The 13,216-nt window shown below is 41.1% G+C and overlaps 1 protein-coding gene across 8 annotated transcripts in view; it reads left to right on the forward strand.

Moving 5' to 3' along the window:
* ZNF438 (zinc finger protein 438) overlaps positions 1-13,216 on the forward strand; it is a 179,011-nt gene that overhangs the window by 12,459 nt on the left and 153,336 nt on the right. Inside the window, exon 1 of one of the 8 annotated variants that reach the window (XM_073885442.1) lies at positions 12,508-12,573. The exons of the other annotated variants lie outside the window; for them this stretch is intronic. The gene's annotated coding sequence lies outside the window, so the exon portion shown is untranslated. Of the gene's footprint in view, positions 1-12,507; positions 12,574-13,216 lie in introns of those variants that run through there. 8 annotated transcript variants of the gene reach the window in all.

The following is a 13,216-nucleotide window of genomic DNA, read 5'->3' on the forward strand; positions in this document are numbered from 1 at the left end:
GGGAAGGGAGACATAGCAGAACCAGCTGCTTGGAAGAGGCATGTGTTACTTTTCATATTTTATTGGCCAAAGCTAATCGAGTGGCTGAGCCTGAAATCATTCAGGCAGAAAGAACATTTTAAGTCACATGGCTTGCCCTGATGTGAATGGGGTGTGGTGGTGGTATAATCATCCTGCCGTGTGAATCAGATGCTCTCAAGTTAGCTAACCTTAAATTGAGGGAGAGAGGGATGCATCTGCCTCAGAGGTCAGCTAATAATAGAGAAGGACAGAATTGACAAGCTTAGCATCTACCATTAGACTCAATTTTGAGTTGTGGTTACTTTCATGTGGCACTGGCTGAAGACAAAGAGACCTATGGAGGTTTTGAGAGGATTATGTTGGCAAAGATACTACAAGTTTAGCTTGCCAAAACCTGTGATGGCTTGACATTGTTTGACAACTAAAGCAATCTTTGACCCCCAAACATGTACCCCCAGGAAATAGGCTGTTAGCTCTTTCCTGCCTCTTTGGAGCACATACTCTCTTATGTTCACTTCATATATTGCCAGAAAGGATAACAGAAGAAAGTATCTTCCAGAGACAAAGTCAGTCTCCAGCAGACAAATAGACAAGGGAATCCATCCCCTTCCGACAGGCTCCCTTGCCCCCACCCCCACCCCAGCACAGAACCTAAGTTTAACCAAGGAACTTGCTTCCCTGGTAGAGTGGGGACTGCCATTCTTGTCCAGCAGTATTTCATCATTGGTAAGAATAGTATTTGCCATTCTTTTCAGAATGGAAGACTTAATTGCATTAATCTCATTTGTATTCCATTGTATATTGGTGGTAATGGTGGTGGTAGAGAGCAAAGTTACTTAAGTCCGTTTGTTTGTAGGTCATTGGACGGGGACAGAGACACATTGATATCTGTTGAAGAGGTTGTGCGTCACCTAGAGATCTTAGACTTTGAGCTGAATCCAGTAACTGGATGGGACTTCAGGTTATCCCTTTAGAAAAGGAGAGGAATGTTTCAGAGTGGGAAGAAGGATATATTACCATTTCTGATATTTTGCTGCCAAATAGCTCCTATTTCTTAGGCTCCTGGTAGCCAGAAGAGACCATCTACCTACATTTTGGCCAGTGGATGGGAGTGGAGGTGATGTGTGCACATCCACATTCGTATTAAAAATCTGCTGTCTGTCATATTCTTTTTGTTCCGCCCCCATGGATGAGGTGTGGGCAAGCCAGCTTCCACCATACAGGCAAGGGCAGTGCCCCAGGGATGTGGCAGGACTGGAGAGAAGGAACCTCAGTCCCCATGACCACTACTACATGAGAGAGAAGTGAACTCTTTCGTTTGTGCTGCTACATTCTTGGTCTTGTTATAACAGTTCAGCCTATATCTTGGTTAATACAGATGGCAGAGATGAAAATAGGAAACAAACGTGGGAAATTCAGTTTGGAATTGTTCTTAGTGGTTTTTTTTCACTTGAAGCTTTTCACTTATATATTTCTGTGAAAGTTATCTTTCCAATTGTTTAACAGAGAGTTTAGAAATAAACTCCTTTATTTGAACATCATTCCTGTTGTGATTTCCTTTTTATTTCATATGCATAACATATTCTTGCAACAATTTTGTATCCTGATATTTTCATGTGCTGTCCATTTTCTTTGTTGCTGTAGAGTTCTTACACTTGTACAGTTATTGCTGTTATAGAACATTGGGTTTTTACCATACTTGTATTACTGTTGGCTGCTATGGGATGAATTGTGTTCCCCCAATTCATATGTTGAAGCCTTAATCCCCCATGTGACTATAGTTGGAGATAAGGCTTTTAGGGAGGTGACTAAGGTTAAATGAGTTTATAAGTGCTCCAATAGATCCAGTAGAACTGGTATCCTTATAAGAAGAGGGAGAGACCCCAGAGCTCTCTGCCATGAGAGGATACAGTGAGAAGGCAACTGTCTGCAGCTCAGGAGGAGGGTTTTCACCAGAACCAGACTATACAGGCACCTTGGTCTCGGACTTCCAGCCTCCAGACGGTGAGAAAAATACATTTTGTTCTTTAAGCCACCCACTCATGGTATTTTGTTATGGCAGCCCAACCTAAGACAGCCCAGGTTTTTAACTGCTGTACCAGCAGCAAGGGGCTTTTCTCAGATCCATCAATAGCAAAAAAAACTGCAAAGAAGAGTCCAAAAGAGGCGAACACCAAGAAAGAGTAATGTTACTGAAGCCAAGAGACAAGCATTTTAAAATTGAGAATGCCAATATTAAATTGACAGGTCTAATAAATTCTGAATGAATTTTCAGTTAAGTCATTTGTATTTTGGAGAGAGTTTTGTATTTGCACAAAATCCAGATTGCAGAGGTTGACTAGTGAATTGGGGGTGGTGGTGGGAGTGGTAGAAATAATGAGTTTAAGCCCTTTTTTCAAGATACTTGGCTGTGAAGGGAAGGTGCAACTAGGACAGTGGCAAGAGAGAGACATCACATCTGGGGGGGTATATTAGGTTCGCTTGTTCATTTGTTTTATAATGGGAGAGCTTTAAACATTTATGTACAGTGGGGGGAAAGTCAGAAGGGAGAAGGGGAAGATTTAGAAGAGGAAGGTGGCTAAATGATGGCATCAGATCCCTTAGGAGGTGGGGTGGCTTGAGTTCTGGAGCCCTGGTTGAAGGTTAGCTTTGGGGAGGATGAGGGGCATCCTTCCTCCACTTTCTCAGGAAGGAGGTAAGAATGTGGTTGTTGGTCAGGGGTGGAGGAAATCGAGGGAGTCTGACCTAATAACCTCTCTTGGTTCTGTGGAGATGTCATTTGCTGAGTAGAGAGAAGAATAGGAAGCTTGAAAAAAGTGATGGAAGTTTGGAATTGATTCTGTGAAATGTGAGAGGGGGAGTTGATTGGGAGCCCACTAAGAGACTGATGGGCAGCAAGCAAGCAAGGGCCCTGTTGAGATGGGAGACCATGTATTTGCAGAGTCTCTGGTCTACTTGGTTGGGGCTTTTATGGCAGCAATCTCTAGTCTGGGTGTGGGAGTGGAGAAGTAGGTTCTTAGATTGGTTTAGGGGGAGGACAAGCCAGCAAGAAAGCTATGTTTAGGCAAGGGAGTGGGCAAAGCTGGATAATCAGACCCTAGGTTTATAGTGGACAGGAAGTGAAGCTTGGAGCATGGCTGATGGATCAGGAAAAGAATAGAGAGGGCATGGGGAAAAACTGGAATCTTAAACATACTAAGATCAAGTATGATTTATTCATTCTTTCATTCATTCATGCAATAAATATTGAGCATTTATCTTCCAAACACTGTTCTCCGTGGTGTGGCTCCTTAGATCAAAACAATGATCGAAACCAAGTCCCTGCCCTGTTAGAGCTTACTTCTAGAGGGGAGGTAGAAAAACATATATATGAAAATGTTAAAAGGAAAAATGAAGGGTAAGGGGGTAGAGAGTGATGCTATTTTAGATAATGTGAACAAGAAAAGACTCTTGGAAGAGATGACCTCTGAGCAGAGACTGGAATGTCGTTAGGACACAGCAATGGAAAGAGCACCCCAGGGTATGCAAACAGCATGGCAGAGCCCTTGCCCAGAGCTTGCTTGAGGAGTGGCCAGGTAACTGGGGAGCATGAGTGAGGAGGAGAGTGGTAATTACTGAGGGCCATGATACTTTAGGGCTGCAGTAGGACCTGGGATTTTATTCAGGTGTCATGGGAAAGCCATTGGAAGGTTTGAATCAGAGAAATGACATGATCTGTTTTACTTTTCTGAAGGCTCATGTTGGCTGTTTTGTGGAGTTTTGATTGGCAATGGCAGGTAAGGAACTGAGAGATCTAGAAGGGTAAGAGATTGTAGCCTGTAAGTAGCATATTGGAGTTTAAGATTTCAGAGTTGAATGCTTCTGGGTGAAGGATCCCATTGCTGCTCTTTTAAGCAGACACACCCACTCCACAATAGGCATTATATTCAGTGGCTAAAAGTCTGACCCCCGACCTTTGGCTTCTGCCGCACCCTTTCCTGTTTTTGACTCTGCCCCTCACCAGCTTCATTATTCATTCTCCCATTTTGTCCTCACCGGTCTTTCAGATGTGACGCGCACTGTTGTCTGCCGAGCCAAGACTTCCTCTAGATTTAGGTTTACAGACCTTTTCGTTGGAGTCTGATTTTAGTCTGTGAAAAACATCCCTGGAAGCCCATGATGTAAGACAGGTGAAAGCAGGGGAAATGGAAGCCGGCAGTGCTGTGTTCTGCCCACTTAGTGCTGTTGCCTGACTCCCTGAAGCAAAGCCCAAGGCTCTCAGTTCACAGTGTGGAAGAGCCCCGTACTGATTGTAGCTACTGCCTCTCTCGTAGCACACCATCTCCGGGATCACCTCGGGTCACCCTCTCTGGGCTCAGCCTGTGCTGCCTTCATCTGCAGGCACCTAGCTGGCCAGACGGCAGCATGCACACCCTGCGTTTACAAAGTGGTGTGTTGAGGACACTCAGAACTATGAGGTAGGCATGGTACATTGTCCCCAGTGTTAGTTTTACTAGCTGTTACTTAATTTACTGAATCTGCACAGCAAAAATGAATGTAGTTCTAACTATAAACCATGAGATCTTTCTCAACAAATTCTTTTATTGACTCTAATTAAAAATGCTAACATTTTTAAAATAAGAAAATAGGTATATTATTGTTTAGAATAACATTTGTGTGGACAAAACACAAGGCCAAGAAATATAAAGTTTGTGTGGGCCGTTTAGTGCTATGCCTTCAGTCTCTTGGGGATATTTAGTCCCTCTGCTTTGCAATAAAGTTACTTTGATAGACCAGGTTAGAACTACCTTTTTAAGTGGTTGGATTTGTAATTCTGTGTTTTTGTTTTTATGTTTAATTGAGCTATCATAACATTTTTATTCGTACAGGTTAGGAACTGGCTATGATACAGACATTGAGCCTTCAGGCTTTTCTGGTTAAAGGTAAAAATATGAGTATTTTCCTCTTTTACTCGGGTTTCATTTTGACAAGTGTCATTAAAGTAAACATTGCTGCATTATAAAAAGGATTTATAAGAACCAGGTGATGGCCTAGTAAGGTCAATACTCAAAACAAGGTCTTCTTGGGCCACACAATAAGTTTGACACTTTGGATTTTTTTAAAAAATAGGATATCCCTTGCATTAAAATCTGTAATGTTTCTTCTTGAGAGTTGAGGGTAGTTTTTTAAGCACTAAGATAAATTTCTTTGTTTGGATGGTTTGCCATTAGGAAATTGATTTAGCACTAGGGATTTTGTATAACACTACCAAATTATAAGGTTAATGAGGGACTTGGTCATGTTCACAGGTGCATCCTGAGCACAGCACCTGCCACGTAACACTTAATAACTATTTTTTGAGTGAATGACTGAATCATCTTTGATATAACTGTGGAAATAATACTGCCTGGTTATTGATACAGGCAGCATCAGGGTTGAATGAGGGCGCCATCCTGGGTGTGCTGTCAACAGTGTGGCCATGAATATATAGCCCCTTTAAATTAATAAAAATAGGAGCAGAGCTGTAAGTTGTTGTTTTTCTTGAGTCTGCCAGTTGTCAAGTCTATTTAAACATATAAAATGCCAATTTTACCAGTAAAATGGGGATAGCAACACAGACTTTGTTTATTGAGTTTAAGTAGCTGCCCTAAGATCAGATGAGGTACATAGAGTGGGGGAAAATACATACATGCAAATCAGTTATCTGACAATGGACTTGTATCCAGAATTTTTAAAGAACTCTTACAACCTGGTAATAAAAAGAGCAACACAATTTAACAATGGGCAGAGGACCTGAATAGACATTTCTCCAAAGAAGACTCATAAATTGTAAATAAGCTCACGAAAAGATGCTCAACATCATTAGTCATAGGGGTAAGCAAGTCAAAATCACAAAAGATAGCACTTCATACCAGCTATTTGGTTATAATCAAAGATAGATAATAACAAGCGTTGGTAAGAATGTGGGGAAATTGGAGTGAATGTTCATACATTGCTGGTGGGAGAAAAGGAGGCAGCCACTTCGGAAAAGCAGCTTAGCAGTTCTTTAAAAGGTTAAAACATAGAGTTAGCGTACGTTACCCAGCAATTCCACTCCTAGGTCTATACCCAAGAGAACTCAAAACACACATCCACATAAACATTTATACACTAATGTTCATAGCAGCATTATTCCACATAGTTAAAACGTAGAAACAACCCAGATGTCCATCAGCTGATGAAATGGATAAGCAAAATGTGGTGGCATACTATTCACACAATCCAGTGGAATATTATTTAACATGAAAAAAGAATGAAGTACTGACACATGCTGCAACATGGATGAATCTCAAAACGTGCTAAGAAGTCAGACACACAAATTGCCCTATGTTGTATGATTCCATTTATATGAAATGTCCAGAATAGGCCAATCTATAGGGACAGAAGAACGTAGATTAGTGGCCAGGAAGGGTTGGAGAAGGGAGATGGGGAATGACTGCTAATGCATAGAGAGTTTCTTTTTAGGATGATGGAAATGGTCTAAAAAATTGTGGTGATGGTTTTACAACTCTGAATATACCAAAACCAGTAAATCATCTGTTATGAAAGGGTTAATTGCATAGTATGTGAATTACATCTCAATAAAGCTATTAAAAAAAAGAATAAATGAGGTAATGTGTGGGAATATACTTTGAGCTACTTGAGAAGATATTATTGTAGTTTGACTCTGAGACCTTTAAATAGTAGCAGGATGACTTAGATATTTTCCCTTGCTTGCAGGTCTGTGATTTTTATGCCATGACTCAACTTTATAAGGCTATAACTCAGCAATATAAAATACTGAAAATGTTGAAACATTAAATGAAAACTGCTTGGCTTACTGTTTTTATGTAATAGGATTTTCTGAATCTCTTAATTAGCAATAAGTAGAATGTCATTAAAGAATTAGGTTTTTGAATCATAAAATTTTAGAGCTGGAAGGAACTTTAGAAGTCATGTATTCTAGGCCCCCTTATTTTGTTTAGTAAGTGAGAGAAACGAGTCCTGTAGGATAACTAAGGTTAACTAAGATGTCTTAGGTCGCAGAGTTGTGTAAATTCTAGAACTGAGTCAGTGTTCTTTCTCTTGACTACCATTGGTTTTGGTGCTGTGATGGTATTAGCACTAATAATACTAATAACCTCCTTCCTGGAGGTTTTAGGCGAGATCAGTTTTCTTGTTTTTTCCAGCTTCTAGAGGCTGCCCACATTCTGTGGCTTGTGGCCCTCCTTCCATCTACAGAGTCAGTGGTGGTGGGTGAAGTCTCACAGGCAGCCTTTGGTTCTCGTTCTTATACTTCTCTCTTTTCCCTTTAAGACCCTTGTGGTTCCTGTGGGTTCACCTGGGTGTTCCAGGATAGTCTCCTTATTTTAAGGTCATTTGATTAGCAGCCTTAATTCCTGGTTGCCATGTAACGTAACGTATTCACAGAGTCCAGGGATTAGGATGTGGATATTCTTGAAGGGGATTTGGGTGCCTCCTGTGCCTACCACATTCTGTTAAGTAAAGAGATTTAGGATCAGAGAGGTTAAGTAAGTCATTCAGAGTTGCAACATGAGCAACGAAAACGCCAGTGTTTTAACCCATGACTGTTATTTAGCATATCTTTCATGATTACATGGTCTTTTCCACAAATGCTGTTTCATCCTGGTCTGGCAAAGTAAATAGGACCCTGAGCAGTGTTCAGCTAGTAAATAGCTCTTTCTTACTAAAGTAAAATCACATTTCCTTTAATAGTATTAAGAAACAGATTATATTAATATGGAACAATTAAAAGCATGGTAGAGGAGTATATTTATTGATATGGAAACATGTTTATGACTCATCAAGTGTTTCAGTTCGTTAAGCCCCTCCCCCACTCCTCTCTGTTCCTTAGTTCCCTTCTGTCATCAGTTCTTCCTTATCCAGCCCCTCGCTGCCCCAATTCAGATTGCTGTCCTGCAGATTCCCTTATTCCTTTGCACCTCTCTGATCTCTCCCATCTGGTAAAGCCGGAGGACTGGAGGAGCCCAACTACCTGCCTGTTGGTTTCGCTTGAGTGATGTATGCAGCAGCCTCATTTGCCTGGCAGCCTTCCCATGTGCCTCTGTTCTCTTAGGCCCACAGCACACCTCTTCCATTTTTTCAAACCTTACCCCTGACCGGTGTCGCTTGCCATCTTAGCCCTTTTCCCTGGAGTGGACCACTGTTGAGTGTTGCTTCCTTTCAGGAACACTCTTCTCTTGGCCTTTGGCCCACCACCCTTTCCTGCATTGCCTTTTCCCATTCTGGCTGACCCTTTTCAGTCTTCTGTGTTGGTTCTTCCACTTTTACCTGACTGCTGGAAGAGGAGCTCCTCAAGGCTTCTTGTTTTTCTCACCTTGCACTTCGGGTTTTAAATATGATCTATTTGACTACGTCTCCCATATTTATTTCTCTAGCATAGGTTTTCTCAGCCTCAGCACCTAGTGACATTTTAGATGGGGTAAATTTTTGTCAGGGGGCTGTCTTGTGCACTGTAGGTAGGATGTATCGCAACAGCGTCTCTGGCTTCTACCCACTAGATGCCAGTAGAATTCCCTCTATCCTACAAGCGGCAACCAAAAATGTGTCACACATTGCGGAGTGTTTCCTGGGGGGGGGGGCAGAATCACCCCCAGGTGAGAGCCATTTATCTAGTCTAGAGCTCTCGTCTGAGGATCTTGAGGATAATGCCTTTCTGGCAGCTCCCCTGGAATGTCTCCTAGGCATCTCATATTTAACATGACCAAAGTAGACTGTTGTTATTTCTTTCTGGTACACTCTTCCTCCAGCTTTCCTCATTTCATTTATGGCCTTGCAGGCCATTGGAAATACTTGGCTTTTATTCTGAGTGAATTAGGGAGCTGGCAGAGGGCTTGGGGCTAGGAAATGATAGATCACTGTTGAGAAGAGACTATGAATTAGAAGGTTGAAGCAGGAACACTTGCTAAGAAACTGTTGTGGTGATCCAGGTAGAAAGATGGTGTGGTAGCTTGGACCAGGGTGGTAATAGAGGGGACGGTAAGAAGTATCTTTGGATTAAATCTTCAATACAGATATCCCTCGGAAGAAGAATACATTGTATTATCATGAGATTAGTATCTTAGAGTGATTTGTTTATCAGGTATTTGCTGAAAACTTCCAGGAAACAGGTTTTGGTGGATAAGAGCGGGAAGAGTGTAGCTAAAGCCCAGGAACTTGTGAGGATACTTGAATGACTTCAGGCCAGAATGGGCAGTAAAGTGAGAGTCTCCACAGGAGGAGTAAGGAGGAAGTCCAATAAAGCCAGGTACACTTCCCAGTCTTCCCTGTGGCAGGCCCTGTCGCTGTGAAACAAGTACCTATGGCAGGGTGGATAGAACAAATGGAAGTCAGGAGATTTGCCTTGACCAGACATTGGAAGCAAGTCATCTTGGGCTATAAGCTAAAGTGAGGTGGCCATTGGCATCTGGGGTGTACATTTTGTACGAGATTGCCTTATAGGTAGTGGAACACTTTGGATCTTCTTCGGATCTCTGGTTCCTCACTGGTAGCAGTGTGTGCTCCCTCATTGTGACACCTAGAATGTGTCCTTTGCCCTCCAATTTCCAAACTCCCGTGGGAGTCAGATGTGCTCAACTGCAAACCACTTGACCAAGCCCCCCTTTCTAATTTTAAAATTGCCTGCCATAACATCAAGTCAAAAGGCTATATGGCATGGGCGCCTGGGTGGCTCAGTTGTTAAGCGTCTGCCTTCGGCTCAGATCATGATCCCAGGGTCCTGGGATCGAGCCCTGCATCGGGCTCCCTGCTCGGCGGGAAAGCCTGTTTCTCCCTCTCCCACTCCCCCTGCTTGTGTTCCCTCTCTTGCTGTGTCTCTCTCTGTCAAATAAATAAATAAAATCTTTAAAAAAAAAAAAAAAAGGCTATGGCTTGCCAAGCCCTCAAAGAAAATGCAGGTTGTTTCTAGTTTTGGGGACGTAGAAGGTATAGGAGTGAAATGTTGCCAGCAGTACTTCAGAGTTAGCACTGGTTTTTATTGCTGATGCATCCATTAAGTATTTTGTGTCCTTATATGTGCCTTAAAATATTAATTCTTATTTCTTTCGTAGAGGGTGTGGATGTTTCAGGGCCATCTCTAAACATAGTGCATAGGACGCCTGCTCCAGCTGTTCTCTTCCAGCATTGTTAGTTAGGTAAAGGAATTTGAATATAATAAATGTCCAATGTAGGCAATATCTACAAATCAAATTATTTTTCTAATTCTTGCAAACAAATGTTCCAACATCTCTTTTCAGTCGTGAAACTATATTTTTGAACTTTGGATGTCATGTAGTTGTAAAACTTAGACCATGCAAATAAATGTACGTTGAAACTTTTTAATAAAAAAACCTAAAAAAAACTTAAAAAAAAAAGAAGAGTTTGTATGCAAAGGAATTCCTTAGCTGTATTTTGGCAAAGGGAATGGGAGTAGGATAGAAAGAGGGAGATTAATGGCTGTATGTGAATGTTTGTGTACATCATGTCTTTATCAGGTCTAGCTGGTATTAAGAGCTGAGTATTTTTACGATCACACTTTAGAAAACTCAGTAGAATATAGAATGTAGGGGCTCCTGGGTGGCTCAGTTGGTTAAGCGTCTGACTCTTGATTTCGGCTCAGGTCATGATTTCAAGGTTGTGAAGTTGAGCCCCATGTCAGGCTCTGCACTCAGTGGGGAGTCGGCTTCTCTCTCTCTCTCCCTCCCCCTGTGCCCCTCCGCCCATGCTTGCTCTCTCTCTCTCTCAAATAAATAAATATTAAAAAAGAAAGTAGAATGTAATATTTATCACATTAGTGATAACTCAGTAACTCAGTACAATAACTCAGTATTGGAGCAGTGAAAAACTCACCAAAAAATCGGTCAACAGTGTGAATATATAACATTTAAGACTTATAAATCATATAACAGACTGGGGGAAAGGCTCGTATCAGGTGTGACTAAGGGTCAATATCTGTAATACCTGAAGAGTTCTCTTCAACTTAATGAAGAAAAAAATATCAAGACTTAGTACATACATGGACAGAGAATTTTAGCAGATGAGTAATACAATTAGTAATAAAAATGTCAGAATATGTTCATCATCACAGGTAATCAAAGAAATGCATTTTAAATCTACCTTGAGTCACCCTCTCTATTCTCTTGAAAGTACTGGAAATTAAAATAACTTCCAGTTCTGGTGAGGTTTTAATGGAGTGGGCGCTGTTCACGTTTAGTTTCTTGTGCTGTACTCTCAGCCACTACCTTTCTCTGTGTGTGATTTTAGGTTCTTATGCCTTGTCCATATTGCATTTCCCCCCTTTTCCTCCTGACCTCCTGTTGACTTCTCATCCTTTGAGAGCAGCACTCAGATGGAGCGGCATCCCACCCCACTTAGCACTGCTGGTGAGCCATCCTTTATTTGCGTTCAGCACTCGGCTGCAGTGCTGGGTATATGCGTCAACTCCTGCCACTTGAGTTGGGGTTCTTGAGGTTAGGGGTGGTCTGGTGTCTCAGGGCCTGGCACACAGCAGTTGTTCAATAAATGCTGAACTAAATTAATGAAACTTGATGAATGTTTTAATGAACTATAGGTATTTCAAGATGATAAAATAATGTGGTCACTGGAAGTGTAATTATGAGTGTAATTTGTGGCAGAATTTTATAACTGATTACAAAATGGTATGTTTAGTGTGATTTAACGACATTTGGAAAAGTAATATGCAAAAAATGAAATGTTAATGATTTTAAATTACAGATAATAATTTTCTTTATTACATAAAGATAAGTTTTTAATCTTTATGATAAAATATATAATTTTTAAAGTCACCTGGCAGACTCATCTCCCCCTCTCCTCATCAGAGGCTAAACTCTTCTTCTTGTCCAGTTATATGGCTTAACTATCAAGAAGCAGGGTAGACCTACCCAGATTGTGGGCTCACAATGGTAGCTGCATTTATGTGACTGTGAATTCAGTCTCCAAACATATGTAAACTTTTACTATGCTTGGATGTATCTAGCTTGAGAGGTATCTTCCTTTTTCGTTTCATTGCCTAAATGATTCCATCTTATAGATATATGGTACTACTTAGTATTTTATAGTTTATAAAGGTATTCACGTTATCAGTGAGAAGTTCTGCAGCTTTTGATGATGTCAGATATAAATGGTAATTGACTTCTTTTATATTTTTTCAGTATCTACCATCTGTCAGTGACTGAGATACAGAGTGCCTTCAGGGAAGTCCTTGTCTGGCAGGGAAGATAGGCAGCCATGATCACGTGATGAACATATGGTGGGGTGCAAGAGGAGGGGGAAGCAGTTATTTACCAAGAAAATTGGCAAGATAAGATGACTCTTTTTTTTTTTTTCCCCAGTGAGTTGATTCTTGAGCAGGACTTTAGAAGATGAGCAAGATTTTTGCCAAAAGGAGAAAAAAAGGAAAGCATGAACAGAAAGGGGGAGGTGTGGAAGTACATGATGTGTGCAGAAGCCACTGAAAGACTTTTGTTAGAGAGGGATATGACGTGATCATATTTGTATTTTGGAAAGAAAACTGAGGTCAGTATGGAGAATGATTGTTGCGTGGAGACACGAGAAGAGTGGTTCTCAGTCTTTGCGCTTCTATTTTTGCATTCCTTGCCATATGTATGCATCCCTAGATTTTGATTGCAACATAGGTAAGACAAGTTTTATATTATGCACAGTTCTGGTCAGCCAACCATATGGCCTTTCTCAGATTAGCTGTACAACAGAGTGTCTCTTATGAACTTCTGGATGAGAACCGGTGGATTAGAGGAATGAGATCCACTAAGAGGTCATTGCAATGTTCCAGATAAGAGGTGACAGCTTAAATCAGGGCAGTAACAGAAATGGTTGGGAAGGAATATATATGAGACGTTTTTCTGTGTAGACTCAGTGGACTTGATGTGTGGGGGTAAGGAGAAAAAGGAATTTATAGATCAGTGTTTCTCAGATTTTAATATGTACATGAATTACCTGGGGATTTTGTTAAAAGATAAATTCTAATTCAGTAGGTCTGGGGTGGGGCACAATCTTGTGTTTCTAAAAAGATTACAGGTGATGAACAACAAGCACTGTTGGTCCATGGACCAACTAACTAACACGAGTGAGAGAACTTGAGTGTCAGGTTCTAGTATCCAGATGGTAATGTCATTATCTGAAACGGGGAACACAGGAGAAA

This window comes from Callorhinus ursinus, unplaced genomic scaffold (genome assembly GCF_003265705.2).
Source record: "Callorhinus ursinus isolate GAN/ISIS: 27379988/994484 unplaced genomic scaffold, GSC_fseal_2.0 scaffold62, whole genome shotgun sequence".
Taxonomy (NCBI): Eukaryota; Metazoa; Chordata; class Mammalia; order Carnivora; family Otariidae; genus Callorhinus; species Callorhinus ursinus.